Source organism: Equus asinus, chromosome 24 (genome assembly GCF_041296235.1).
Source record: "Equus asinus isolate D_3611 breed Donkey chromosome 24, EquAss-T2T_v2, whole genome shotgun sequence".
NCBI lineage: Eukaryota > Metazoa > Chordata > Mammalia > Perissodactyla > Equidae > Equus > Equus asinus.
Genome location: NC_091813.1, coordinates 51519567 through 51546993, shown reverse-complemented (window position 1 = coordinate 51546993; position 27427 = coordinate 51519567). Strand labels below are relative to the sequence as shown.

General features: G+C 41.0%; 2 long non-coding RNA genes across 2 annotated transcripts; one reads left to right on the top strand and one right to left on the bottom strand.

Annotated features, from left to right (window-relative positions):
- The first annotated feature begins 1180 nt into the window (after nt 1–1180).
- On the top strand, nt 1181–13684 carry LOC139041802 (uncharacterized). Its single transcript, XR_011497765.1, has 2 exons — nt 1181–1689; nt 13279–13684. It is a non-coding gene; the product is annotated as an uncharacterized lncRNA (long non-coding RNA).
- On the bottom strand, nt 1696–24163 carry LOC139041803 (uncharacterized). The gene is made up of 3 exons (XR_011497766.1): nt 24102–24163; nt 14411–14524; nt 1696–5656 (listed from the first exon to the last, which is right to left on the bottom strand). It is a non-coding gene; the product is annotated as an uncharacterized lncRNA (long non-coding RNA).
- Nucleotides 24164–27427: the final 3264 nt, after the last annotated feature.

Below are 27427 nucleotides of genomic sequence, written 5' to 3'. Positions count from 1 at the left end.
TGCTTTGACTGCTTATTTTTTTCCCTTTTTGGATTGATTTTGCCCTAGAAATCCCCATGCTTGGTCATATGTGTGGCTGCACATAACACCCAGACAGCTTATTACATCCATACACTGATGGGAATGGAGAGCGTGTTTCTGGGATGAGTGAATGATTTTTCACTTCTGTCAGAGAGATCAAATTATCAGAAGGCTGCTAATCTGCCTATCTGCAAAAATAGCCGGAAATATGCACAAATGTAAACATAAAAGGGGACTCTCATAATTTACATAGCTCTCGTGTTTGTCCAGTCACCCTAAATGCCTGTAGGCTGTTATGCTGGACACGAATATACAGCAGCTTGGGGAATTGTCATTTTATCTTCCAATGAGACACTTTATCATCACCATTAATTGATTAAACATTTTCAACACTCTCTGAGTAAACCAGTCACACCATCTATTTCTACCTTGGGCTTCTGTTTATGGTCTAAGTGTGCCAAACATCCAGACTAAATGAAAATATACCCTCCAGGAACCACGCACGGCATCTCTCATAACAAGCTGCAGCACCTCTCGGAAGCACGGCTGCTATGTCGTGGGGAATCCAGGGAATCTTTAGCTTAACTCGCTGTGCCTTCGAGCCTCGAGCCTCGAGGAGGAATGGAAAGTGAGCGGTACAGGATGAATCATGTGGGCGGGTGATTGTCATACTTACGTCTCTCATTTTGAGGGAAAAGGAGCATTGGTTCAGGAACAGATTAGGTCTCCCTGGGATAACTGGGATTTGTGGGAGCAATCTTGGCAATGTGAGTTCCAGCCACATCTCCAAGGCTGCGCCAGTGTTGAGCTTCTGTGGTTTTGTGGCTCAGAGGAGGGCACTGATTCTCCAGTTGCTTGGGGCTTACCCGCTTTACAGTCTCTATCAAATCTAAATAACAAGAGAAGTGATCCCTGTTTGCCTCTCCTTTGCAAAGATAGCTCTGAAGCCTGGGAAGGACGGGGTCGCTGGGGGAAGGGAAGAGCTTGGCTAAATGGAAAGTGTTGAGATGATTCAAAGGGCTCGTGCTGACAGAGCAGGGCTTGGCTTGACCTTCTGTGGGGGCCACAGGCAGCCTCCTACTGGTTGTTATTTTGGGTGCTGGAAAGCCTGCCTGTCCTGAAATATCTCTCCCTGCCATCTTGCCAGGTTCTCTAATTCCCACCACGAGAGCCATCCTCTAGTTAAAGGCATTGTGTCTCCAGGAGGCCCGGGTTACAGGGCAGCCACCCATAGGCAACGCCACACATTTAACCCATAATTGCCCATCAGCCCAGAACCTGGCTGCAGAGAAAAGCTACCAGCTGTTGGTAACCGAACACTGCCTTGCTAAGAGAAGCTTTTTGACAGCCTCTTCACATAAGTGGGGGAAATGGGTGCCGCAAAGCTCTGGATCAGGAGTGTAATGGCTTCCATGGGAGCGGCCAAATTGCTGCAGTGATGGCATCTCAGCTTTCTCCTCCCAGGGCATGGGCCAGTTAGACTTCGGATACTGAGAGGAATGTGGAAATGCAAATGGCACCAAGGAAGTGCACATAAGTTCATGGATGATGGATCCAATGTGGAATCAGGGAACGCTTGGGTCACACCCTTAACCAGGCCTTATCTCTGAGGGAAGAAGACAACTGCCTATCCAGCTTGAGCTGATGTCCTCCAACATCCTGTCACTGGTCAGTAAAGATGTCTGAGGGTTTCACTGTAATTATTTCTTTGGGTATGGGAGGCACCTGTTAAAAGGTAAACATGTTCTCAGGGAGGAATAACCAGATATTTTTCAGAATTGAGAACGTTCATGAGAATTAGACTGTCTCATATGATAGCCTGAGAGAAAGCTTGGAAGCTTGGTATGCTGCAGCTGTGCATGAGAAAAACATTCTTCACACAGTGCTGGAGCTACTGTCATACCCAACAGCCTGTTCTGGGGAGTGAGCCAGCTTCCTACTAAGTGTGGTTAGAGGGCCACATGCTCTCTTTATAAAACTAAATTCTCAGGATGGCATTTAGAGTTGCCTTTCTCTTCTTCTGGTTTTATTTCTCTTCTTGGGAATGGTCTTGGTTTTCCTCTCTGCATTCCTTGCAGGGTGTGGAAGGTCTGCCCACATATCCACCTCTGCATCCCTTGCTTTCTTTCTGGGATTCGTTGCACGGCTTAGAGCCTCGCTGGACAGAAGGGTGCCACCTCAGGAACAGGCAGTCTTCCCGCCTTTAGAAAGTTTTTCTGGGAGAGAGTTGGCCATCTACCTATGCCTCACGAGCAGCCCATTCAGTGCGGCGACTTAGGAACAGAGTCCCTGAAGCTGTTCTTCTGTTGGATCTGCCGTCAAGGCAATAACAATGGGACACCAACAGAGAAAGGGTAGACAGCAGGCTCCCTTAGTGGGTAAACGGGACCCTGCCAAAGAGTGAACAAACAGAGGAAGAGGGACTCTGAAGTCAAGGAATATCAGAAAGTACCAATGAGAAACAAGTAGAACTGGAGGTAGAAAGAAGTCACATAGACTCGGCTTCAAACTCAGCAACTTGTGCCATCTTGAAGTTACTTAATGTCTTTGAGCTTGAATTTTCTTTTACAAATGATGTTAGTGATATCTGTTCATGAGGTGTAATTAAAAACAAATGAATGATTAGCACTGTGATTCTGGCCCATAATAGGCATTTAAAAATGTTAATTATCCTGATTGTTACTAAGAGCATTTTCAGTGGAGTAGTGAATAGAGTTTGAATAGGAAGTTAGCAAGTGGTTGGGAAGGAAGAGTTATAGTGTAAACTTTTGGCTCAGGTGGAGTTGAAATAAGTATTTTTTTGGATGAAGGAAACTTGAGTATGGGTGTCGATTCAAAGAAAATAGCCAGCAGAGAAGTTAGAGACATGATATTGAAGCAAAAAAGGGAATAATTTATAAGTCAAGTTACTGAAAGACTTACTGGGAGGTAGATGTGGTCTCAAGAGCAAGAAACATTGGAAAGGAGCAGCGTACCTCTTACTTCAAAAGAAAGAGAAGCTCTATAAGGATGGATAAATAATTCATGAGCTTGGAGGGCAAAACAGAGAGAATTTGAGACATTCTACAGCAGTGGACTCTGATATATGGAGAGCATTGGTGATGACCATAGGATCATGGCTTTGGAAGAATAACAGAAAAGTCACAGATCCATAAGCCAATGCTTTTCACAGTCTGCGGGCCAGCGCTGGTCCAAAACCAGTTTGTCTCTGTTCTGAGACAGCATGAGGAGCTTGCACCAGAATGTAGATCAATTGTATCACTAAAGGCACTAGTTAGTTCAGCTAATTTTCTTTTTTCTTAGTGAGACTTTTGTTCTTTGCATTCTGGTACAAGCTCCTTGTCTTGTAACAGAATGGTAACACAGTTATCGTAGTTAGCCATGCGGACTAGCTACATAGAACTAAATTGCTTTAAACCACTGAATTTTGGGGAGTTCTTGTAGCAGCCTGATCTAACCAATTGCTATGGTCTAAATGTTTGTGTCCTCCCCAAATTCATGCTTTGAAATCCTCACCCACATAGATCATGGCATTAAGAGGTGAAGCCTTTGGGGAGGTGCTTAAGTCTTGAGAGGAGCCCTCATGAATGAGATTAGTGCCTTATTAAAGAGGCTCCATGGGGCTGGCCCCGTGGCTGAGTGGTTAAGTCTGCGCGCTCCGCTGTGGCAGCCCAGGGTTTCGCTGGTTCGGATCCTGGGCGCAGACATGGCACCACTCGTCAGGCCACATTGAGGTGGCATTCCACATGCAACAACTAGAAGGACATGCAACTAAGATATACAACTATGTATCAGGGGGATTTGGGTAGATAAAGCAGAAAAAAAAAAAAAGAGGCTCCAGAGAGATCCCTAGCCCCTTCCACCATGTGAGGACACAGCGGGACGGCACCAGGTGTGAACCAGGAAGAGAACTCTCACTGGAATGTGACCATGCTGGCGCCTTGATCTTGGACTTTCCAGCCTCCAGAACTGTGAGAAATAAACTTCTATTGCTTGAAAACCACCCAGTCTGTGATATTTTGTTACAGCAGCCCAAAGGGACTAAGACAGCAATACAGCAGGTTTAGGAGAAAGAAGAAATGGAAGGACAGCAAATTGTAGTCAAAGAGGGAGCTTTCAGAATTCCAGATGTTAGGAGACTTGTGGACTGCTCTTCCTGCCGTAGGTTTAGGGAGGCAGAAAGGTGGATGCTAGAGAGAAAGTCCTTCAGTGGAGTGTAACGGCTTTAGGATTCTGATTGGAAGTTTGCTGTAACATCCTATTATTATTATTTTTAAAACATTCTCTTCCCAGGTGTGGTGGGAACAGTAGACTATGTCCATGGGAGGTTTTAGAGTTCAAATGGCCTGTATTTATATCTCACCTCCACCACTGTCTGGCTGTTGTCCTTAATAAGAAACTTTGCAGAAACTCAGTTTCCTCATCTGTGGACATGTGTATAACACTGTGTACTATTGAGAACAGTTTATGATGACCTGAGATGAGAAATGTAAAGCAAACAGTACATTACTGACCACATCTTGAGCACTAAATAAAGATTACTTTTTCTTGTTTCTCCCTTTCCACTGTCATAGTCAGAGTGGAGGCCCTCCTCATCTCGCTATGCCTCTCGAATAGAACTTTCTGCAATGATAGAAATGTTCTGTAATCTGTGCCTTCCAATATGGTAGCTACTAGCTCTGTGTGGCTACTGAACACTTGAAATGTCGGCTATTACAACTAAGGAACTGAATGTTTATCTTTATTTAATATAATTTTTTTTTCCCCCCGAGGAAGATTAGCCCCAAGCTAACATCTGCCAATCCTTCTCTTTTTTCTGAGGAAGACTGGCCCTGAGCTAACATCCGTGCCCATCTTCCTCTACTTTATATGTGGGACACCTGCCACAGCATGGCTTGCCAAGCAGTGCCATGTCCGCACCCGGGATCCGAACCAGCGAACCCCAGGCCGCCAAAGTAGAACGTGCGCACTTAACCACTGCACCACCGGGCCGGCCCCTATAAAATTTAATTTAAATAGCCATATGTGGCTAGTGGCTACCATATTGGACAACACAATCTATAGGCATTATTGTTCTAACTCTTCCAATCTATCTTTTTCCAGTCCATCTTCCATATTGCTGTCTGAGTTAGTTTACTGAAGCATGATTCTTGTCATATGATTCTCTCATCTCAAAGATCTTTAATAGTCCTATGTTTTCTATGAAAGTGAGGTTGGGTCTGTGCAAGCGAAGAAAAGGACACAGGATTAACATGTGATCTAAATATCTATATCCTGATGTATTGTTAGAGTTCTCCAGAGAAACAGAATTATATATATATGTGTATATATAGACATATGTTTATATATAGACAGAGAGAGAGAGAGAGACAGAGACAGAGACAGAGAGAAAGAAAGAGAGAGGAGAGACTTGTTTTAAGAGACTTATTTTAAGAGAGATTTATTTTAGGGAATTGATTTCATGTGATAGTGAAAGCTGGCAAGTCCAAAATCAGTAGGGTAGGCCATCAGGCTGGAGAGCTAGAGGAGAGTTGATCTTGTGGTCCAAAGGCTGTCTGCAGACAGAATTCCTGCTTCTTCTGAAAGAGATCAGTCTTCTTCTATTAAGGCTTTCAACTGATTGGATGAGGCCCACCTACGTTATGGAGGATAATCTGCTTTATTCAAAGTCTCAAAGTCTACTGAGTTAAATGTTATCCTCGTCTAAAAAATACCTTTATAGCAACATCCAGAATAACATTTGACCAAACATCCGAGTACTATGGCCTACCCAAGTTGACACATAAAATTAACCATCAAACCTGATAATACCTCTGTCTAGACATTTGTCACCAACTCTTGGTGTTGAGGAAGAAACAAAATAGGGCTTTGCAGTGTGGCCCATCCCTTCTGCCATGCCAAAGGGGTAGCCATTTTAAAGGTTCTTTTTCTTTCAAAACCTCTACCTCTTGGCTCTTTGGCCATCTCTATTGGCCACACCCAGCTCTTTTGCCCTTTATTTGTTTATGAAAACCCAACACTTGGCCTTGCTGCCTTCATGGTTCTGCCCATGTAGATTCTTATCAGGCTGATTCTGAGAATGATCCCTGGCACTGGGCCTGCAGGGTCTTTGCCGGCAATGTGAGCAGCTTTGGTCTCTTCTGTGCTGGGCCTGGCCAGCCTCATTAAAACCAGGGACTTGGAAGTGAAAAGCTTTATTATCTTGTTATCAGTCCATTGAGTCATTTAGTCTCTGCCTGACTCTGTAAATGTGACAGTGTTACTAACAGCTTGAGCCCAATTTGATTTACTGGTGAAATTAAATTCTATACTTCCACAATGATGTCAGTACTTCCTGGGTCTGAAAAAAAAAAAACAAAACAGGCATAGCAGCAACTGCAAGCTTAACTGGTTAATCCATGAGTTGTCCAGGCCAGTTGCTCTAGATGTCAGGAGAGCAGTGCACTGCCCATTCTTCTTTGCTGAACATAAAGGAACCCTGTCCTTAAAATTTCCAGTGCAGTCAAGCCATTAAAATAAAATACTAAACATTCTCTCAAAATACTTTTGGGAAAGATTGTGATTTGCGTTTCAGAGTCTCTTTTAATGACAGGATTATTATTAAAGCAAGTTTTCTTCCTCACACAATGTAAAAATATTTTAAACAAGGAGATAAATATTTGAAGCCAAAATTATTATTATTATTGATAGTAAGTTGGCAAATTTGATTAGTCTGCGTAACAACATGAAGATGACAATACGTTATTACTGTGAGGATCAATAAACTAATGTGAGCGTTTCTATATTCTGTAAAGTCATTTCCGCCATTCTCACACTCTCGGAAAACCCAGCTATGGTAAAAGTCATTACGTGGTTAAATAAAACACAATTGATATAACTGCAACATTCATCTTGAAAAATATTGACGCTGGGGGAAGGACTTGAATAGTCCATTTTAGTAGTTGACACAACCCACCCGCCTGGGAAGTGGAACTAATGGGAAAAGACAGGATTGTGAAATCTGAGCTTCCAGCGTCTCCAGAAAACTTAGGTTTTTACTCATAAAAGTAAAATGGGACTTAGAGCAAGTAAATCTTCATGTAAATCTATTATTTCTTTGTGTGCGTGTAGACTCTGACTCTGTTAGTCAGCCTCATGTTGTTGTTTTTTAATTGAAATTAAGCAGCCTGTTTGGATCAAGGGCCCATAGGAGAGTCCTGAGAGATTGGGGTAAATCGACTTCAACCTAGTGTAGGCAACACTGTTAAAGAGATGTAATCTCAATAATATAAAATAATTTTGTTTAAAGTGTCCAGCTGCAATTTGGAGAAGGCTTTGTGGACCACGGCCACAGAATAAAGATGGGCAAATCCAATCAGTGTTGTATAGACATGACCCTGCTTCTGATCGAGCCCCTGAATATCAGCCAGGGGTCCTTGACTGCCAGGTACCCAGATCTCCAGAGAGAGGTGTCAGAGACTCAGGAAGACATTTCAGTCCCTCTGTAGTTGGACTGTGATGCTGTCAGGCCTTTCAGCCATTTCTAACATGTCCTTTGATCCCAGAAAACTATAATTATGACCAAGTGATTTAAATCCCCAAAGATCTATGATACATTGGAAATTCATTGTTAAGAAACCTGATGGGAATAGAGTGAATGCGAGATGCCGAAAAGCAAGGCAGAAATGGAATCCAGAATACACGGAATAAAATATTGGATTGGATTCAGATGTGCATTTGTTTGAGCAAATCTGTGTCCTGTAATTCGTGTCCCGTCTGGGTGGCCTGGACCCAGATTTCTTCACTGCCTTTCACTGAGCCTTTGCTATGAAAGAATGTTCATTCTTTTAGGTCAAAGTCAATTTTTTATTTTGCTTTCATGATATACACATGGTTGTACCTAGAAAGGAAACTATTTTGAAGCGTTGTTATGCTGTCGAACTGGATAGCCTTTGTTTATGCTATTTAGAGCTTTTTCCAGGAGTGATTTTTGGGAATCTCCAATATGTGATAGTATTTGTCTTCGAACTTAAAACTAGAAGGTTAACATTTCAGGAAAGACACAAGGAGAATATTGCATATATGCCCCTGCAAAACGAGGGACAGTGAGGCCATACATTACACATGGGCCTTATGTTATATGTGTGTATCACTGAGCACCAGTTTATATTGTATGGAGTAGCTATGTTGGAATCTGGCTCCAAGTGTACAGATTTTCTTAAGTCACATCTATTGGGCTACTTCAACTATAGGCAGAAATTAAAGAAATTTATGATAAATTTTTCTTTATTCTATTTACTTGCATACATTTCTCTTTTTTTTCCTGAATTTTTCCTTCTAGATGGTGGAAACTTTACATTGTATTGCTCAGGACCACGTTTGGATGCAAATAACATAATACCTGATAGAGATTTTTTGCTGTGGTCTGAAGAATTCTTGAAGTAGATATTGTAAGTGTACATTCATCTTGTCAGTGATGTCGTTAGAGAGGCAAACTCTTTCCTATCTTTCCATTTGGCTATCCTTAGCACGTTGCCATTTGTCTTCCTACATATCACCAGTGGCACCAGACAGACTGTCGTATTAAAGACAAGAAGAAGGAAGGGAGGATGTAAACTTTAGGAGTTCTGTCCCCAGATATTAGAAAAGCAAAAGATTTCCCTGAAAGTCCCTGTAGACTTTAAAGGTCTGTGTCATGTGGCCCCTGCTCCTAGCTGTATGAAAGATGAGGTACATGAGTATCCAACTGGGCAAATAGCCTCAATAGTAGAATCAGGGTTCTATTAGCAAAGAAGAAAGCAGGAAAGCCCACGGGGTAGGCAACAGTGTCTGCCGCGCTAATCATGATGAAACAGCCACTGTCCTTGGCTGATCTTGGTAACCTTCATTAATAGATTCCAACCCATATTTAATAATGATCATTGGTTCTTGCAAGGTTAAATAACAACCAACAGCATATAAGTAGACTTTAGAGCTCATATTTCTCCATTTATTTAGGCATATTTAATATGATATTGAGAGAAATAATGTTATAAAGATGTCCTATGTGGTAATAAGAGAGAAAAGGAGAAAAGGAGGCAAATATCACTGGCAAAATGAGCTAAGTGGTGTTTTATATACTGGATTTTATTTCTTTTAGCTTTTCAGTTGTGTGGTTTCAGAGCTAATTGTCCAAGATATCACTTTTCAACGTGTGTTCCTCGGAACATTAAATTCTAAGAGATTCTATGGACAGGAAAGTCAGTAAACTGAGTCAAAGAGATTGAATAAGTCTCGTGAAGTTTCTTTGCTACAAGACCTTTCAGAAACTTTGGAATATAATATGCTTTGAGAACCTCCAAAAGTAGCGTTGTTCCATATTTCTTTTATTTATTTAAATACCTTCCATTACATCATTTATTTAATAACGGCTTTGGTGAGGGGTAAATAATACCTTAAATATTAAGATGTGGTAGTGGCGTACGTTTGTCCACACAATTGCATTCTTATTTTTTTCTCCTTTTTTGGGGGCATATTATTTTGAAATGATGTTTGCTTTGCCTTTTTGGAAATGTCTTTTTCTTTTTTAAAAAAAAATTCTGCAGTCCTTCTACCACTAAAAATAGATAAAGATTAAGCCTGGTTGGTCCCAGGAAAGGAATCCTTGGAGGTGACAAAGAGCCAAATTCTTGGCTTTTGAATGATTAAGTAGACTTTCTAAACTTGTACCAGAGACAACATCCTTAAAAGATACATCTTTCAAGTAGAAGAGTCAGTTGGGTCCTTGATAAAGTTATATAAATATTTTATATTTAAAAATATTTCTTGAGTACCTACTATGTGCTAGGCACTGTCAATATCAGTAAACAAAAGACTCTGCTCTCACGGAGCTTATATTTTAACAGAGAGAGGAAGACAATAAACAGAGTATATAAGTAAACTATTCAGAAGTGTAGTGGATGCTGTAAAGTTCCGCCTGAATCCCTTTTCTGAGAGGAAGGAATATTTCTCTCAGCAGCTGATAGAAGTCAAACTTTGGTTGTCAACCCACTGACCTCAACGCAGAATGTCACAGCTCCAGAACTCTCAGCGACATCAGCTGAGGCCTTCATTGGGATGGCATTACACTTCAGCTTTGCCCTCTCTCTCTGCCCAACCCTGCTTCCCTGTCCTCACTTTCACAGGTCCAGGTATTCCCTAATGAGCATCCTGCTTGCTAATCAACATCTCAGAACCTGCAGCCCAAGGAACCTACCTGAGACAGCAGGTGATAAACCTTATGTTGAAAAGAAAATGAAGATGGGCGATGTTGTCGGGAGGCAGGTTTCAGCATTAACTGAGGTGTTCAGAGCAGGCAACATGGAGAAAGTGGGACTTGAGCAAAGATGAGAAGATCTTGGGGGAGTTATCCAAGGAGGTTTTTTGGAGCAGAACATTCTAGAAGAGACAACAGGCGGAGCAAAGGCCACAAGACAGGTGTATGCCTAGCATGCTCAAGGAGCATCAGGAAGTCTAGTGTGGCTGGAGTTGAGGAGGTCAGAGTTAATGGAGGTCAGGTCATGTGGGGCCTTGGAGGCCATGGTAAGGCCTTCAGCTTTTACTGAGTGAAATAAAAAGCAACTGCGAGTTTTGAACAGAGTGTCAGAATCTGACTTGTGTTTTAGGCAGATTACTCTAGCTTCTGTGTGGAGAACAGACTGTGAGGGAGCAAGAGCAGAAGCAAGGAGACCAGAAGGGAGACTTAGTCCATTTGAGCTGCTATAACAGAATACCATAGATTGGTGGCTTATAAACAACAGACATTTATTTCTCACAGCTCTGGAGGCTGGAAGTCCAAGATCAAGGTGTTGGCAGATTCAGTGTTTGCTGAGGACCTGCTTCTTGCTTCACAGATGGCCATCTTTTCATTATAACCTCACGTGGTGGAAGGGGTGAGGGATCTCTCTGGGGTCGCTTTTATGAGGGCACTAATCCCATTCATGAGGGCTGTGCCCTCATGACTTAATCACCTCCCAAAGTCCCCACCTCCTAATACCATCACACTGGGGATTAGGTTTCAACACATGAATTTTGGTGGGACACAAACATTTGGTCTATGACAGAGACTATTACAGTTGTCCAGGTGAGAGGTAACAGTGACTTGGACTAATGTGGCAGTGGAAGAGCTGGTGTGAAGTAGTAGGATTCTGGATATATTGTGAAGGTCTCAGAGACAATAGGATTTCCTGATGACTTGGATGTTAGGATTGGATTGGACATTTAAATAATTTGGCTTGAAAGATCAAGTGCCGAATACTGAACAAAGAAGACATGGAGTCTATCTCTAAGTAATAGTCTGTGAGGAGATCATACCATGAACTAAAAGCTAGTTATGACTCCAAAGGGAATTAAAAGTTTGACCAACTCGTGGCAAGGAGGAAATTTGGAGAAGATGTAACCAATTTGCAGTATGTCTTTGAGAAGTACCAGCATCCTCACTCCTTCCTGGGCCGAAACCCTGAGAGTTGAAAGGGCAATGAGAACTCTAGATAGGTTGAGGGGAATCCTCACACAGATGGGGCCATTATCAGACTTCCCAAGGTGTGGTCTGAAAGATGGCAAGACTCAGGGAGAAGATCCTCATGTGACATCCCCTGCGCAGTGGATTATCAGTGAGTGAGGCAGGTTTCTAGGTGGACAGGCCTGAGAGGAGCTTCAGTGACCTCTGTATCCTGGAGGGGTGGGGTGTGTGGGAGCATCTGAAAAGAGAAGACTGTGAATAGGCTTGCTATAGTAGAGATCTGTATGAATGAGGGGGGCCCAGAGCATGAGACCCTTATGAGTAGAGGCCATGGTGGGATCAGGAACATCAATGGTGGCCACTAATACATGACAACAGGGATCAGATAAGCTGAGGAAGGCTGTCTCTCAGAAGGCAGTATAGACGGAGGAGACCCATGAGCGATAGCTCCTACCTGGGTACCAAGGTGATACTCAAGAGGCAGAATTTTTTACTGGAAGAGACTGGCTTGCTTTGCATTGGCTAGTTTAAGCTTTCTACCATTGATGGAAATCAGAGCTTAAGAGCTAAGTTAATTCCAGTTAACTAAGTAATTTCCTAAGAGCTAAGTAATTTCCAGTTAAGAAAAAATAAGAAAATTGCATTTCGACACACTGAACTTTTGTGACTATAAAATTCATACCTCGTTTATTCATTCTCCAAAATCACAAAGTTTGAACCTAGATCTTTTGCATTTTCAGTGTCTAAAGATATTTTTGAGTTATTTTGGTGATAGCAGCCATATTTAGCATCCTGATGACTTGCTGTTTTTCATAATCTACACTGACTCTTCTGATTTCCTTCGCATCTTTAGGGCTGAAGCTCTGAATCTGAAGCATATCAAAGAATGCTGGTGTTTTGTCTCCGTTTCCTGATTAGTTAAATCTATAGTTACTTTTTTTCCCCTTAGCTAAATTACCTATAGCTAGAGCTTAAATCCTTCATTTGAAAGGCAACACAAATTCTTTTTTTTTTTTTAAAGATTGGCACCTGAGCTAACAACTATTGCTAATCTTCTTCTTCTTCTTCTTCTTTTTTTTTTTTTGCTTTTTCTCCCCAAGTCCCCCAGCACATAGTTGTATATGTTAGTTGTGGGTCCCTCCAGTTGTGGCATGTGGGACGCCGCCTCAATGTGGCCTGACGAGCAGTGCCATGTTCGTGCCCAGGATGCGAACCGTGGAAACCCTGGGCCGCCAAAGCAGAGCCTGCGAACTTAACCACTCGGCCACGGGGCCGGCCCCCCAAATTCTTTTTTTAAATTTAGGTATAATTTATTTCTAATGAAATGTACAAATTAAATATTAAAGTGTTTTGACAGTGTATACACCCATGAAATCATCACCATAATCAGGATAGTCAACATTTCATTCACCTCTAAAAGATTCCTCATGATTCTTTGCTGTCTCTGCTCACCAGACAGCCCAGGGCAATCACTGATCTTATTTCTAGCACTATATCTTTGCATTTATATAAACAGAATCATACAGTATGCACTTTCTTGGGTCCAGCTGTTTTCACTTGGCATCATGATTTTGAGATTCCTCCACGATGTTTGTATCAATAGTTCCTTCTCTTTTATTTTCTTCTCTAGGTAGGAATTCCACTGTATGGATATACCACATCTTATTATTCATCCACCTCTTGTTGTACATTTTCCCCCTAGTGTAGTGGGTTAAATTTTGTTCCCTAAAAAGATACGTTCAAATCCCAACCTTTAGTACCTGAGAATGTAACCTTACTTGGAAATACGATTTTTGCAGATATAATCGGTTAACATGAGGTTATACTGGATTAGGGTGAGCCCTAAATCTAATCACTGGGATCCTTATAAGAAGAGGACAGACACACAGAGACACAAAGGGAAGAAGACCATGTGATAATAGAGGCAGAGATTGGAGTGACACGGCCTAATCCAAGGGAATCCCAAGGATTGCCCAGCAACCCCCAGAAGATGGCAGAGAGGCATGGAACACGTCCTCCCCTAGACGCTCCGGAAGGAACTAACGTGTCGATACCTTGATTGAAGACTTCTGGCCTCCTGAACTGTGTGAGACAACAATTCCTGTTGTTGTAAGCCACCCAGTTGGTGGGAATTTGTTAGAGCAGCCCTGGGAAGCTAATACACTCAGTTTTTGTCTATTTGAATAAAGCTGTTATGAACATTCACATGCTTTTGTGTGGACATGTGTTCTCATTTCTTTTTGGTAAATACCTAGGAGTGGAATGGCTGGGACAAATGTTGGACTTTTTAAGAAACTGCCAAACAGTTTTCCAAAGTGGTTGCACTATTTTCCATTCCCACCAGCAGGGTCTGAGAGTTCTAGCTGCCCTGCCTATACACCAATGTGTAGTATTGCCAGTAATTTTAATTTTAGTCTTTCTAATATGTATGTAGTGGTATCTTGTTGTGGCTTTAATTTGTGTTGCCCTAATGCCTTTTGTATATCTCCTTTTCTCTGTTCAAATATTTTGAGAGTTTTGTCTTATTATTCTAAAGTCCTTTGCCAATATATTTATATGTTGCAGATATATTCTCTCATCTTATGACTTGCCTTTTTATTTTTTGAAGAGACAAAGTTTTAAATTTTGATGAAGTCCAACATCAATTTTTCTTTTGTGTTTTCTGCCTTTGTGGGCTTTCTAAGAAAACATGGAAGTTCACTTGCACCCCCAGTGACAAATACTGTGTTTTCCATAAGTATATGTTCCATAACCCTACTTCTGTGCTTTGACATGCACAATACTTTTCATTTCAGTGTTATATTATGTTGTAATATTTTAAAGATATTTTAAGCACAATTAAAGATCCAGATTTAAGTTGAATTCAAATAACTCAACCAAAGTGACAACTGAATGAACTGACTTATGTGGAAAATCCATCACTAAACTCACATATGCCTTGCATCCTCCTACTGGTGGGTGGTACTCTGGAAATGCTGGCGTTCATCCACTCCTCCACATCCTTTCACTGCTGATGTGTATTGATGTTGTGGTCCTGGCCTCTGCCTGGGAAAGAAGACAGGAAGGCAGAGACAAGGAAAGTGAGTCAGGAGCAGCAGAGGAATGAAGCATTTTTCACCCAAACCACAGCCCTGGTTAGAGTCAGCTGCAATTTTAATATAACTTTGTCTGCCCTGGTCAAGACAAAGCACTTTCCATTTAAAGAATCTTCTTTTGGCTGCAACAGTTGTTATTTGAGAGTGTTAAAAACTGAGAGTAAGGAAAACATTTTTTAAAAACTGATCTATGTGTTGGTGCGAGGAGGGAGCGTGAGAGGATTTAATTTCAAACTATGTGAGAGGAGAAAATACAATGTTAAAAAGCCTAAAGTTGTTTCCTAAATTGAATGTCCGTTTGACTCATGTTGATGTATGGTTAGATTCTAATGAAAACATCCAAATTCTATAATGTGGTAAGCCTATAGGAATGATCAAAATCTAAAGCGACCACAAAGCTAAATGAAGGACAGATGGTCTAACTGTATTCATCCATAATAGGTTATTTCAGCTTATATCACAAGCGAAAAATTTCAGTAATTGTTTTACAATTTCGTTTCAATATTATGGAGTTCTTGTCTCTCTCTTTTCAAACTCCTTGGCACTCCTTGAGGCTGGATTGAAAGACTGAGTGACAGAATGAGAAGAGGTGTTAAAGAGTTTACATTTTGCAGCCATAAAAGACAGCAAATGTGGTAGAGATGGGACTTAGGGAAACTGCTGCCTTGTGGAATTCCAGAAGGATTTAGTCAATTTCATTTTGTGTTTGACTCCCAGTAATGGGAGACGTTCCAAACCCACTGCATTTTGTGGATCAAATGTATTGTTTTTTGGCCACCCAGCTGGGTGGCTGGAACTTGGCAAGAGTGAGAAATTGTCTCCCAAAGAGTTTTGAGTGCCTGGAGGAGGGTTGAGTGCTCCCGCTGGAGTTTGAGCTATAAAGGCATTGCAGAGAAATGTTAGAGGAGAGAAAAGACACCTGCTCTGCAGTTCTCTGCGAGAATGTCATGCTCCGAGTAAGAGGATGCCTTATGTGACTTAGGATTTAAAAAGTTCCAAGCAACTAAATGGGAATCAAATTGGGAACAAGAAGTCAACTTGTGCCTCAGCAGCACCATAACTCACAGTCTACAAAAGCAGCAGCAACAACCAAGGGGAAGTTTGCAGATACTTGATTGTTAATCTTTCATGGTACTCATGCTCCTCTTAAATTTCCATCTATTCATTCAACAAATATTCACTGAGAACACACTATGTAGCCGGGTGCTGTTGCAGGCATCAAGGGTACAGCTGTGCACTAAACAAAATGCTGCCCCTCGAGAAGCGAACATTCTAGGTTGTGAAGACAGATCACAAACAAATGAACAAACAAACATTCTATAACAAGTAGTGATAATACTATGGAGGAAAAAATGCAGCATGAGAGGCAGTTTTGGGGTGATACACTTTGAATGTAATCAAGTTTTCCTCTTCATTAAATTTCCACTGCTCACGATGTGTTAAGGCAAACCAAGATGCCCAAGGCAGACACATTCCTTAGACACCATGTTAATATAACAATATCTATGAATATTGTGTTTTCACATATATTTCCTTGTTTGGCCATCATGACCATCCTGGATGGCAAGCAGGGCAGGGGTGCTCCTCCTGGAAAACTGAGGCTGGGAGAGGTTAGTGGTGTGCTCAATAATATGCAATTGGTTAGAAGCAGATTTTAGACTATAATAAGATCTTATACTATGTTTATATCATGTTCATTTTTTTCATTCACTCAGCAAATATTTATTTAGTGCCTAGAACATGCTGTGTCTGGGTATGGCTTTAGTGTCAGTGGCAAAAGAAAACAGACACAGTCCCAGACTCATGGAGCTTAGAGTGTAGTGGAGGAGACAGATAATAAGCAAATGGTTAGAGGTGAGGTGAATGTTAGGAAGAAGAAGTGTCCTGTGCTGGAGAACTGAGACAAGGGGACCTGACCTTGTCTGGCTTAAGAATTACATAAGAATGAGTCATCTGAACAATCCAGATATAGTTGGGCAATCACAGTGTAATGTAGTTGCATTAAAAATTCCTAAATGTAGCATATTTAAAGTGAAGTGGTTCATCAAAACTGGAATTTATGTGTGCACCATTTTAAAAACTAGAACTTCTACACTTGTGTATGGATGCAATTCGTCCTTAGCCGTGACTGGGTAGCCCTATGGTCAGAACACCTTGGAGATATACTCACAGGTTTTTTTCCTGGTGTATGGTGAAGAAATGATCGCTGCTTACTCATCAACTTTTTAACCATATCCATAATAATTACCCACTGTATAAGGATCTAAAGTGGTAGAGGAAAGATCTGCTCACAATATTTTATCATTGTATTGATTTATGAAAAATTTTAAGGGCCTGAAATTTACCTGTTTGAGAGGCCAGAATGAGCTGGACATGACAATTGCCCATGGGGTGGCACAGAAAGAGGATCACGAATCCTATATAACCTGGGAAAGGCCTTCCCGGTATGGCCCCAGGCGGCATAAATGGAAAGGATGGTTGGAGTTTTCTACAGAAACAAAGGATTCTGACTGGGAAGACGACATTGTAGTGAAATGTGATAAAGACAGAGAAACAAGTAGTGAGGTTGGAGCCAGGAGTACCAAGAGCAGGTCAGACAAGCAATTCATGACAGAGTTCACCAACAGAGAACAAGCACGTCTCTACATTGTGGGGCCAAACATGGCAAATTATGGTAGCTTGAAATAGTCACTCTTTTAGGATAAAAAAAGTCAAAAATTTAGACAATTTGATAATTTTGTTCCGTACTCCAGGTGGGCCCATTAGCAAGTACTCTGGGCAGTTTTGATGCTCACTAATGTTGATTGCTCTAAATTATGGAACTACTTTTGGAAACAGCTGTAATTTAAAAACCACTAATTTTTTTCAATTTCTCCTATTAAATGGAATTTTGCTTCCTAAGTTCTCAGTATTGCCCTCAGGAACTACGTGTAATAAGTCTACCCTTCCTTTAAATTACACATCTTCTCTTTTTTCCGAGGAAGATTAGCCCTGAGCTTACATCCCAGCCAATCCTCCTCTTTTTGCTGAGGAAGACTGGCCCTGAGTTAACATCTGTGCCCATCTTCCTCTACTTTATATGTGGGACGCCTGCCACAGCATGGCTCAATAAGTGGTGCATAGGTCTGCGCCTGGGATCCGAACCGGTGAACCCTAGGCTGCTGAAGCGGAGTGTGTGAACTTAAATGCTACACCACCAGGCTGGCCCCAAAATTACAGGTCTTTTAAGTTTTGGAAAATAGATCTTAGGTTCTTTCCAAGGTAATCTTTTCTTCAACATCAAGAGAGCATGCTCTGCTCCTTCAACCATTTCTCAGATGATCTAGCTTCCAAGTCTTGTTGTCTCTGTGTCTTCTTCTAGACACTATCTCAATTCTAAATGTGCTTCTTAAAGTGTGCTTGCAACTGCATGTGGTCTGACTGGTGGAAGATGAAGGCAATCACTTAAACTGAGCTTATAATCACAAAAAGATCTTTCCGCATTGAGCGATTGCTTCAAAGTACTAAAAGACGATGTGTGGGTCTGTCAATCTAAAGATAAATATTTAGTGAGTGCTTATCATTTGCTAGGCCCTGTTGTAGATGCTGGTGATAGAAGGATGAACAAGATTGTCAAATTCACTGTTCTCACGGAGTTGACATCACAACAGAGGAGCAGAGGAATAAACAAATAAACCAATAATTCTCATACAATCCTGACAGCAGCCAGTATTTTAAAGAAAACAAAACAGGGTAATGTGCTGGAGAGAGTGATGGGAGCAGGGCAGCATTGCACAGGGGGTAGGATGTTAGGGAAGGTCGCTCAAGGGTGATGTGTGGACCCAGACATGATTGGGAAGAACTACCTATGGCAAGATCTGGGGGAAGACTGTTCCAGGTGAGAGGCAAATCAGCTTGCTCCTCCTCGCTGACCCTGCCCCCTCCCCCTTTCCCGCTGGCACACAGAAGTAGAGTTACCCTTTCTCCCCTCAGCTAAGTCATTTGAGACTCCTCTCTTTTTACCTCCCCATTTTGTCTTCGAGGCCAAATGAAGATAAAGTTTCGTGAAGGTAAAGTTTGTACTACTTTTTTGAGTTTTGTTGTTTGCTTTAGAATTAGTATTGAAAGGAGACACTTTACCACCCTCACTTTCCTCTTTCATCTCAAATATGAAATAATAATGGTTAACTTCTGTGGAGCCCTTTCCTACATTCTAGTCACTGTGCTAAGCAGTATCGTGCATTATCTGGGAGGTATGTTCATTTATGATCCCCTCTTTACGTACAGTAAAATGGAGGCACTGAGGAGTTAATTCAGTTGCTGAAGATCACAAAGCTGGTAAGTGGAGAAATCAGGATTTGAACTCTTAACTCTTACGCTATTTTGAGTGAGTAAAAGCAAAGCTGTAAGTGTAAATGAAGTTTTGACAGTAACCACAGCTGTTTATGTAGAAGCAGGTCCCCGCTAATCTGGGCTCACTGTAGGATTGAAACATATACTAAACTTGCCTGGCACATCTGGAGGACATTCATTGAGAGACTGAGCTGGCAATGGAAGAAGTTGCCCAAAGGGAAGAAAGCTTCGAGGAGCAGCATTTGGTTTAGGGGCAGAGGTCAGCCTTGGAAGGGAGATGCCACCCCAACCAACCCCAAGGCTTTCCTCTGAATGCTCTCTGGCCCTCTGGCCTATCCATGTGCTTTCAGGCATGAATTCCGGGGCAGTAGTGAGGGTGCTGGGGGAGGGGAAAGGACAGGGGTGGCAGAATAAAAGTGTAAGAACTTCAGAATCTCTGTAGGAAGCATAGCTTGCTGCTGGAGTAGCAGCATCAGTGGTATTAGGGATGGAGAATGACATTTTGATGCTGGGAAAACATTCAAACACTGGTAATGGTAATGTGTGAAGAGACTTTTCTATACTGTCCCAATCCTGATCCTCAACACGCCTCCAAACCCAGTTCATGAGGCTTAGAGATGGGATAAGGAGCCCTCTCTCTTTTATATCCTAAACTTTTACTGATGCATTACATGCATATGGAAGAGTGTGCTAATTATAAATGGACAGTTTAGGGAATTTCCACAACGTGGACACTGCAGGGAGAGCAAGAAGCAAAACTTAATGCATCCCGGAAATCCCCTTCGCTCCTCCTCCACCTCACTATCTTCACTTCTAAAAGCATATGCTAGTGGAAGATGTTGAGTTTTTTATATTTTTAACCAATTGGTTCAAAAACAAAGCAAAGTCTTCAACTGCAAGCCTTTTAAACTGGTTTTTCTAGGTGGTAAAATGATTTTCAGCCACAAAATCACTTAGTGATGGAAACATTTCCAAACAGTCATTTCTAAAATGTGCTTTTAGGAGCAGGAATTTATTTTTAAAAAAGTTACCTTCTCTTTCATCTCCCCACGAGAAACTCATTCCTGAGTTTCTAAGGATGTCTGAGGTGGGGTTCTAGAATTTGTCTTTCCAACAAGTTCCCAGGCGATGTTGATGTTGCTAGTCTACCTTGAGAACCTGGAGCACTACTATAGGAAAAAGATGAATAGGTTTGCAAGACTCCAGGCTGGAAGCCAGAATTTATTTTAGCTGATGGGTAAGGAGTCACCTTGCCCTTTCGGGGGGGAATATGGAGGATTGCCTGTGCCAAAGATTGCCACATTTGGCAGGCTCTTTTAAATGCTTAAAGTGGCAATGAGAAGTGTCACAGTCACACTTCTCGTTGAGACTGACAGTAATATCACATTCATACATCATCTTGTTATATGTTCTTACTTTATATCTGAGATAGATATATATATATTTAATTTCTTCCTATTTATGCTGTAAATTTCATTAGGAGACATGACTTTTATGCTCAATTTTTTAAAACTATGCTATCATCACTGCCCACAGTACCCAAGAACTCATTGTTTGACTCTTCTAAGCACTCATTTTCATCATAATGCTGATTGTTTAAATACTGCAGGGTCCCAAATTTGCTCATGCTACATGCACACTGAGAATACAAGTTGTAGATTTCTAACTAGAGGGAGCATATATCTGAAGTCTGACATTGGTATTGGTAAAAAGAGTTGTATAATGCTCATAGGATTGTCCATATACCACATCTAATATTTGGGTTCACTCAGAACTAAGGTCAGCCTCATGTATTCTAATTTTGCCAGCTAAACGGCTTGCCACCCAGGAGATGCTCTCTCTCTCAAATGTCAACCAAAGTTGACTCACTGAAAATGAGCTATGAGCAATTAGAACTCAATCTTGAAAACCAAGTTTTCTCTAAATGATGTTATTATATGGAAAAGACTGTGTGGGGCTCCATAATCTCTGCTGCAAGTATTCTGCCAGTCATAATGAGAGGTATTACTGCTATGAAATCCTACAAATTGCCTATTGTTGTTCCTGCTGTTCATATCTTTCATTATAAAATGGCCACTGGGAACAAAAGGCTAACTATTTGATGCCCTGGAAGGGTTAAATGCTGCTGTTTTGACATCTGCTGGGGTCTTATCATGCTAGATTGTATTACTGGCCCCAATTCTTTACCCCTCCTAATACTCATATTCTTTGCCATGTAACTTTCAGTTATTGGAAGAGTGTCTCTCTTTATATCTTCCCTTTGGGGTTACCATCTGACTTGTTTAGGCCAATAGACTAGGGCAGAAGTGAGGGTGTGCCAGTTTTGAACCTAGGCCTCAAGAGATCTTTTATGTTTCTGCCTGTCCTCTTGTACCTCCCGTCACCATGAGAACATATCTGGGTTAGCCTGCTGGTTCCTGTATGAGAATAAGAGATACACAAGCTAGAGTTGCCCTTGTCAAGTTGTACCAGCTTAAAGCAGAGGCACCATTCAATCCTCAGATGCATGAGCAAGCTGAGCTAGATCAGTTGGTTTGCAGCTGACCTGTAGGTGTATGAGCAAGCCTAGCTGCCATCAGCACAGACACTCAGCTAAGCCCAGCCTAGATCAGCCAATTTCTGGCCAACACACAGACGCATAAGCTATCATAGATGATTGTTGTTTTAAACTACTGATGCTTGGGATGGTTTGTTATGCAGCTATAGTAACTGACACTTTCACTGATACCAAAGAGATCAACAAAATCTGACAAAAAAGGAAGTAGAAATTGATTGTGTGGAGAACTGAAAGCAACATCGTACATTTCTGCATAAAAGGTATTTTAGCAGTAAAAGGAATGAGATTTCAAAAAAGGAAGAAAAGAAAAATGAACAAAAATGTGGAAAGATGAGCCAAAGCTCAGATTAGCCATATCATTGAACAAATACAGAGAGAACGAACGCATAGTAGATGGTGAAAGGAATGCTGTCTGAACGATTCCGGAAAATCCTCAGGCTTCCCATTTAAATGACTAAGCTAAATTTTGGAAAAAAGATCTACTTGAGGAGCCAGAAAGCAAAAATGTTGAAAAATTTACTTAATAGTAACTCTTTTATTCAACCCGATGACTGGTAATTTCTAGGCATTAAATGTTCATAAAATGGTTATGATCGACACTATTTTACTCAGATAAAATAAAACAATCTTAAATTCACAGCAGTTACATTGACGTGTAATAGACCCTGGTAAAAGCTTTTTATGTAACATAAATCCTTAGGAATGTGTGAGCCTTTGTTTGTTTTTTTATTCAATATGGATAACATGAAGAAAAACAGGAGATGATGGGATCACTATGACAAAACCAGTTTGTGCTCATGTAGTCTCTTTTTGATTTGCAGTATACTTTAGCATATATTATTTACAACAATATTGTTGAGGTCATTATTGTCTTTATTTGACAACTGAAGTAGCTGAGGCTCAGAGAATTTAAGTGATTTGGGATCCAGCTACTTTGGGCTCTAAATCCAGGTAGTGACGTGCAGATCAAAATTGCTCTTTTTAACATAAATGTTGGACACAAAGCTTGAGGCAATTCTTCAATCAGAATTATAGAAGAAGTTCAAATGGAAGCACTGCCATTTGATATAATGTGAGAGAACTGATTAAGCCATGAAATAAGATACATTAGAAATGGTTAGGACTTTGGGGAAAATCTTTAATGTGTACCATTCTGAGAAAGCTAAAAATTTGTCAGGTATTTAGAGTGCTATAGTGAGTAAATATCCAGCATTTAAATCTGTATAGTTTGATTTTGGCACTAGGGCACACACTGTCTTTTTCAGTGTATTTTATGCATGTATCTTATCTCCCCATTTGGTTATTTCACTCGTGTATTCCCTATGTCTTTGATGGAGCCAGAAATTTTCTTGGGGTCTTTCACTAACGTTAGTTTTCTTTTCTTTTTCTTCTTTTTTTGGGGGGAGGGGTGGTATGGAGAAATTATTTTGAAGGTTGCCTAGCCCATAGCAGCAGGGAATAAATATTTGTTAAATCAATATACCTAGCCATGCTAAAGGCAGCTGGCTGCCAGCAATAAGTCAATCCATACAATAAAAGAAGACCGCCATTGTGCGAGGTGCCTCACATATATTACCTCGATTCATCCTTGTAAGAAGACCACTCAGTAAGCATTGTTTCCCCCATGTAATGAATGATGAGGAAATGAACCTCAGAGGGTTGAAGTAATTTGCCAAAATTCGCACAGCTGGTAAATGCCAAGGCTACATTCATACCCAGGCTGTAAGACCAGAAATCTCAAGCTATTTGTCTCTAGCTCCTTTCCTTGGCAAATTAAGAATATTGTGCTGTTTCCTTATCATCATCTCTGTAAAAGTGAAGATATAATGAGCTGTACAACTCAGTTTTTAATGTGTTCTTTTATTGCTTAATCTGAAGCAGACCTTTCAGTGGGGTACAGAGATTTTAGGTCTGAGTCCAGATTCATGTGTGTTTCTACCAACTTCTACTCTTCTTTCACGCCCACGAGTTGAAATTTCTTGATATTTTTTCACAAACATGCATTCTGATGAAACTCAGAGCTTTCTAAAATACCGACTTGCCAGTGGATCTTTAGAGGTTTGCTAACAGCTGAGTGCTCTGGACAAACATCACTCCCTTCACTCCCCCCTTAGCATGTTGAACTTCCAGATTCAGCCCACCACGTGGGATGGTGTGGATGGGTAGGAGAGGAGAGCATCAATGGGGGCATCTAATTTCAGAGGACCTTGCAACAGAGATCAAGTTGGTGAGCACAGTTGCTGAGCTGAGACTGGTTGTTAAATATTTGATGATCTCCAGCTATTTCAGCGACTTTCTCCTTGAACTTCTGAACCCTTGTCTTCCCATCAGATTCTCTCCTATGATGTAGCTGAAAGGCCAACCAAGAAGTGGCTGGGACCTTGGTGATGTGAGACCCAACTAATACGCAGATAATTATTGCTTGGATTCTTGCAAAGAAGGAAAAGCCCAGTCCAGAGAGATCCCTCCATTTCTACCAAGACTCTATTTCCCACTTGCTAGAAAGAGCCATATAAACAGGAACAAAGCTTGCTATGAAACCAACAAACAAAAATCAACAAGAGAATGCAGCGCCTATGTTTTTTATACCTGTATTGCAAGTACCCTACAAGCCAATAAGAATAATTTCCAGAGTTACCTTTGGCCAGGTGTAGCCCTTTGACCTCACAGCGTGGTTCCCTCTTGATGTCATGCTACTTCTCTTTGGCATTTTACTAGATCTTGTGGGTCTCTGCCAAGGGCACCAGACAAGCTTTCTGTCAGGAGTTTTTCCAGGCTAGGAGCCAAAAAAGTGGCTTGGGATTGTCCAGAAGCTCCTTAACTGTTCTTTTCAGCCTGATCATTTTTGATAGAGGTGGGAGGGGGCAGGACTCAATAGCTTATGTTATCTAGTGGTTGGCTGACTGTTTATTAAATAGACAACATAGAAACCTATAAGAATGTGGGCTGTCAATGCCAGCATGCAAATTATATCTAGAAGGAAGATTTTAAGAATGTGGTAATGGGAAATACCTGCCAACTTGGTCTGTTCTCACCAAAGGAAGGAAAAATCTTCTAGTTCTGCCAATATGAAAGCTCCAATTGCAACTAGTAATCAGCCTGATATTTGAGTCTCCGTGTTCATTGTAGTTTTCACGTGGTGTGAAGTCGGCTGGATTTGTGCTATGACACAGACATCCCACTGGAACTCCCAGACCCAAGATGGAAAGTTGAGCTGCCTATCAGTAAACAATATTTTTTAAATCTTGGAGCCTTTTCATCATTACGTCATTTGGTTTCATGGTCAGATTGCTTCCTAGCTGATATTCTTTCCATCCAGAGTTGCAGAGTGCACCTTGTGGTGCTTTGGAAATGCCTTGAGACTTTCACTCTATTTTTAATTATAAATAGACTTCCACTACCATCTAAATCAGTTTAAGATTAGATCACCCATAGTAGTGTCTGAAATATTACCATAAATTGGAATGTGAAATAAGCTACAAGGAGAATAAACTCAGTTGACACAAAAGTATTAAGCAGCTAACATATTGATTTAGTTTTTTCAATTTTAAAATATCAGTTGGCTGGGTATGTATATATTTGCAATTCCTTTTTATCTAACTCAAGTTAATTTCTTTTGGTTTCCATTTCGTATTGTTTCTCTCAGGGAGATTGGAAGATCATTATCCACTACATCTTGTGGGATTACTTAGTTTGAATTTTGATTTGCCTTTTTAACCATATCCTGAAATTGGTAGTTTAGATAGCAAAGTGCAGTTTGAAAACATACAAGCAGCCTCAGAATAAATACTACAACTAATTTTTTCACAGATTACTTAAATCCTGTTATATTCCACTGTGTGGAGACAGCGAACGCCTTCAGCAAGATGAGCCATCACTTTATTTTTAAAGCTCGCTTATGTCAACGCTTTCTATCCGTGACTAGGTTAGCCACCATTATTCAGGGGTGAGATCAGAGTCCTTTTCTTTCCCAGAGCTGCTTGCCATTTTCTCAACACCTGCCTTGCAAGTGACAGCTCTGTGGGTGTCCTCATAAATTATAAATCATGTGCCTTGGTTCTGATGCCTTGGGACAGGCACAAAGTTAGAAACTGTCCTGTAACCTTAGAACTGTAGCTGCAGGGTGGGACAGCTGAGGAGAGAACAGAGATGCACATCACCAGGGGTTCTGTCAAGACACTATCAGGCCACCAGCCTGATGCTGGTGAGCAATTTGTCCAATTTGTACTGGAAACTGAGTAGAGGTTGTAAAAGGGAAACAACAGCCAGCCAGCAGAGGGACTGGGAGGAGGCATCTGAAATGGAGGGTTCTTTTTCCTTCTCAGGGTGATCTCCAGGACTATGATATGTGGTAAAAATAAACTCCCGGTCAGCATCCTCACTTTGTTTAAAAACTTATTGCATTTGCTCAGACTGATGATGCCTTTCTGATATCTAAATGGAATAAGGCTTTTAATTTGCTCCTTTAAACTTTCTCCTCCCATAGACTCCATAATAAAAGCTTGAAGTAAACATAAGAACAGCCAAACAATGTAAATTTATATGAGTAACTTTCTTTCCGCATCATCATCCATCCTAGGTATAGCATATAACTGATACCCTAATAAGGAAAAATGCTGTATTATTTAGCTCTACCCTATGTAGCAAATTACCCCCAAAGCTAAGTGATTTAACACAATCATTTATTATTTCTCATGGGCCTACTGTTCGCATAGGCAGTTTTGCTAGCCTGAGATGCAGTTAACTGAACTCACTCAAGAATCTATGGTCAGTAGCAGGTCTGCTAGGCAGCGTTGCTAATCTTGGCCAAATTCTCTTATATATTTAGGGCTTTAGCTGGGACAACTGGGCAGACTCGACTCTGGTCCACTGTTGCATCCTGTAGCAAACTGCCCTAAGCGTATAATCATTGTGAAAGCATAGGAGTATGAAGAGAATGGAAATGGGCGAAACCTTTCTAAAGTCTCTGCTTATGTCAGGTTTGTTACTGTCCCATTGGCTAAAGCAAGTCATATGGCAAATCCCAGAGTCAGTGTGAGAGGAGACTACCAACGAGTGTGAATACATGGAGACAGGAAAAATCGGAGCTATCTATGCAATAAGTTTTCCACACATGGCAAGCTGCATAAATTTTCCATCTGAATTATTATGCAACATAATGTTATGATTAGGGTTTATCTTAAAGTACTTTATTGTAGTTTGTTTCCTTGAAAATCAGGCATCCAAAATGGTCCAAAAATTAATTTTTGGGTGAAAAGAATGCCAATAATCCACTATAGATAATTAGATAAAAATGCTTTGCTGTTGTTAACACTGAGAAACCTTCAAGGAAGCACGCTTATGCACCGATCAAGAAATAAGGAGGCAGTCTGAATGACCTCTTCCCATCCCCTCCCTCAACCTGTCAGGTGTTATTCTTCCACTTAGAAAAGTTTATTTATAATATTAGGACTAAGACACAAAGGTCACGTCTTTGAAATTCCTCTGTTGTATTACAACAGCAGATCCCTCTACTTCTGCCTTTTTAAATGAGAAAAAAATGTTAAAAGAGGGTTGGGAGCCTCTCTTTTCTTCCCTATACCTAAAATATAGGTTTTCCAGGGATGGAGGCTGCATTTGACCCCCACTGGTATTTAATAGAACATTCCTAGGATAAATTAGGTGCTTTGCTGATGCTACGCCTAGCAAGAGAAAAATTAATCAAGTTTCCTGACATATGAGTTTTGCCAGGTGTCTAGTTAGGTCATGCTGATATAGGATTTTCTCTTTTGCCCCCTGCTTGAGTGGAACGAAGACTCAGGGCCACACAGGCAGCCATGCACTATGTTCTGATTTAAAAGTAAACCTCATCTTTTCCAAGACAAAGCAAAACTGTTCATGACCTTGATGAACTCCACCTTTCCTGTTCTCCTAGTGTACTAGGGGCAATTGTAGGAAATCCAGTGACTATCTGGTGTGTGTGTG